Below are 3512 nucleotides of genomic sequence, written 5' to 3'. Positions count from 1 at the left end.
AACACAATACTAGCAGTTATAACAAGTTGTTATTATTGAAAGGATAATTAAATGAAATATCCACTTTCACTTTCTTTTTACCTGTTAGAATACGTTGGCGAAATGCAAGGTAAGATGTTGTCATGTAGACAAACTTTAGTAAGAAACTGCTGTAAAAAATCAATGTGTTTTTGAAATTTTCGTATGATTTGAGAGAAACGCACACTTCCTCCATCCAATTTTATATTTTTTCATTACAATCATTCCATTTGTAGAATAGATGGAATGGATTAACAATGTACTACAGTATAATACAAAAAAGCATTTATTGCTGCACTCAATACACACGAATCAAATTTATGACAATTTAAAGCATGATAGCCATTGAGTTGGTTGATGTGCAGTAACAGTTGACATGCATATCAAGCAGGTGCAAAGAATGCATTCAAAGCATATAAAAAATTATCAGCATTTCTATGAAAAACAAAATGAGGCGGAGCTAAATGCATTTACTAGTACACAATTCAATCATAACATTTAAGGCTCTGAGCTTTTCCTGGCATCATTTGACTAACAGGTGACATAATTTATTTGATTATTTTTCAAGTCCACATTTAACAGCTTTAAATGATAAATGCAACGGCTAATCCATTTACAAGAAATAGACTATATAGAGTGAACGAAGCATATCACACAGTCAGCGGAAACTACAGATATATGAAAAATCAAAATCATATTTGAAGGACAATAAAAAACTAACAAAATAAGGAAGAAATTATCAGTTGCATCCAATGTCAATTTTATAGATTTGACTGAGAATCAATCCTCAATGTTTTAGATTGCTCTTTTTCGATCTGTTCTTTGACAATAGATAATAGAGTGCGATTGAGTAATTATGTTCACATGAACCGCATAAATTTTATGTATCGCATTATATGATCTGATTATTTAATTTATATTTAAACTCTATCCATCATTTAATTTATCTTAGAATTTCTTGCATTTTATTTAACTTTTAATTCATTATCCATCATTTTATTTATATTTGAATCCTCCATTCTAATAATGAATGACAAAACATTATCCAAAAGATCAATGCAAATTTCAATATTGATAAAAATATATATAAATATTATTCCTTGCAAAAGATCTGATTAAAAATCATATCTAGACCCAAATATATATATATATATATTGCTCAACCCAATAATAGATGATAGAGCATACAAAACTATTTAGATAAAACAATTCTAAAATGAAAAGATCAAAATTATAAACTATTATATTTAACTTTTAATTGATGATCTATCATTTTATTTACATTTGAATCCTCCTTCATTCTAATAATAAATGACAAAATATTATCAAAAAGATCAATCCAAAATTTAATATTGATAAAAATATATAAATATCATTCCATGCTTAAAAACCATATCTAGATCCAAAATATACGTATATATTGTTCAACTCAATAATAAATGATAAAGCATACAAAATCATTTAGATAGAACAATTCTAAAATGAAAGGATCAAAATTATAAATGGACTGATCAAAATTGGATCATATCTTGACCCAAAAAAATATAAATTTTGTTCATCCTGATAATAGATAACAATTCTAAAAACAGATCAGTACAAAATCTACACTTAACACACGAAAATAATAATAGATCAACAGAAAATCAACACTTCACCAGAGAAAATACATGTCATTTAAAATAATCCGGCAAGCGAGATTACAACAAAGTCCAATCTTCACTTTAAAAAAGTCCAATCTCCACTTTAAAAATGATAAATAATAGAACATGATGTAAAACGAAGTATAAAATCAAAATCAGATCTTGATAAAAAGAAATATCATTTATCCGATAGGAGAAAATGATCATAAAGACAGACAAACAAAGCCGAATCTCGACCATTAAACATATCATTCATCCCGATGAGAAACGATGGCACACGATCTGATAAACAAACCAATAAACAGAAATAATATTTAAACATGTTCAAGAGACTTGCCCTCATTAGCATAATAGAACCCCATCGACTAAAAAAACTAAAAATTACCCTACAAGACCTCCAGAACGCATCAGTCAGGATTAATTTAAAAAGGCAATGAAAAGCAACACTGAATAGCACTCGGCAAACTTTAATTCGAAAACTTGAGTAAAACGGCAGATTCTCAAATGGCTTCTAGCAAACTAAAAGCTTTAGGTTATTGAACAAATCATTAAAACCCTCGTCTTCGATCAACAATTATAGAAAGTAACAGTAATAGAACAGATGAGAGAGACTTACAATTAAAACAACTGAGAGAAGGGAGAGGTTAGTGGAAAGGAAGGGGATGCGTAGGGAGGAGGTCAGGTATGGGCGGTTCAGGCAAGAGAAAGGCAAGCAGCCATCTTTTGCCCAGACGCCCACACTTAACAGCCTGCCGCTACGTCACATCGCCTCCTATCCTCTTCTCCACTTCGCTCCATTGCCCGCAGATCCACTGCCTTCACACTCTACCCTTCCACCCAGTTTATATGCAATGAAATTGGTGCAGATCCAAGTAATTTCAGAAAACCCTTTAATAAAGGGACATATCCAGGCAATTTCTGGGAGCCCTAACACGAATCACCGCCAAGTTTTATTTATTGTAAATTCAATTTAGGGCACATCCGAGTAACTTCTTCCAACACTAAAATGAATGGCCAGAAAGGAATGTTAGTGGAAATTAATAGTTGTTTTTTTGTTATTAATTGCCCCACTTTGAATGACCTAGTCTACACTTTATGATGGTGGTGGGACTCGGGTTCTTAGGCACATCTTCAAGAGTTGATCTTTATAAGGAGGTTAAATTCAAAATCATGATATGAGATGGTGTTTTTCAAAAGTTTTAGAAATAATATAGGTGTTAAGTCATTGCTTTTTGAAAAGGGTTGACTATAAAATAGCAATCAAGTTGATCATTCAATTATCTATGGAGAAACCAACTTCAATTATCAATAATCTTTATGGACTTGGAGCAACTGACAAGGATATCTCAAACCCTTGAACACTTTAAATTCTACAAGGCTAGATATCTCAAACCCTTGAACACTTTAAACTCTACAAGGCTCGAGAGGGTAACCCCCTAATGTATTTACAATCTTTGCACCACATTTGTAAATAATATTCAACTAATTTGAGCATGAGATGACAACAAGATACATAAAATGTAAAGATTATGTGTGATTCAACAATTTTATATCGAGTTGTAGGTAAACTTGAACACAAATTATTAATATTTGAACAAGTACAAGTTATGATTAGTGTCTTATTCCATTAGGAAATTAAATTCATAAGACATAAAATGAATTATGACATAAGATCTAAGATAATGTTGTCTTACAATATTTCTCAGCAACAATTTCCAACCCATACTACTTATCAAAATTCTCGAACAACTTCTGACAATTTGTAATTTTAATTAAGCATTTAATTGACCTATTAGATCAAAGCATAAACAAGAAATTGCATACGCCTTAACAATGCACTGGATAAGAAAAATC

At 30.8% G+C, this 3512-nt stretch overlaps 1 long non-coding RNA gene across 1 annotated transcript; it reads right to left on the bottom strand.

Moving 5' to 3' along the window:
* Positions 1 to 1668: 1668 nt before the first annotated feature.
* Positions 1669 to 2587, bottom strand: LOC149572768 (uncharacterized). Its single transcript, XR_016359974.1, has 2 exons — positions 2275 to 2587; positions 1669 to 1940 (listed from the first exon to the last, which is right to left on the bottom strand). It is a non-coding gene; the product is annotated as an uncharacterized LOC149572768 (long non-coding RNA).
* Between the last annotated feature and the right edge of the window lie 925 nt (positions 2588 to 3512).

Source organism: Cupressus sempervirens, chromosome 2 (genome assembly GCF_028749045.1).
Source record: "Cupressus sempervirens isolate cs-2001-9-10 chromosome 2, ASM2874904v1, whole genome shotgun sequence".
Lineage (NCBI taxonomy): Eukaryota > Viridiplantae > Streptophyta > Pinopsida > Cupressales > Cupressaceae > Cupressus > Cupressus sempervirens.
Note: the sequence above shows the minus strand (reverse complement) of the source record. Positions and strands in the feature narration are given on the sequence as shown.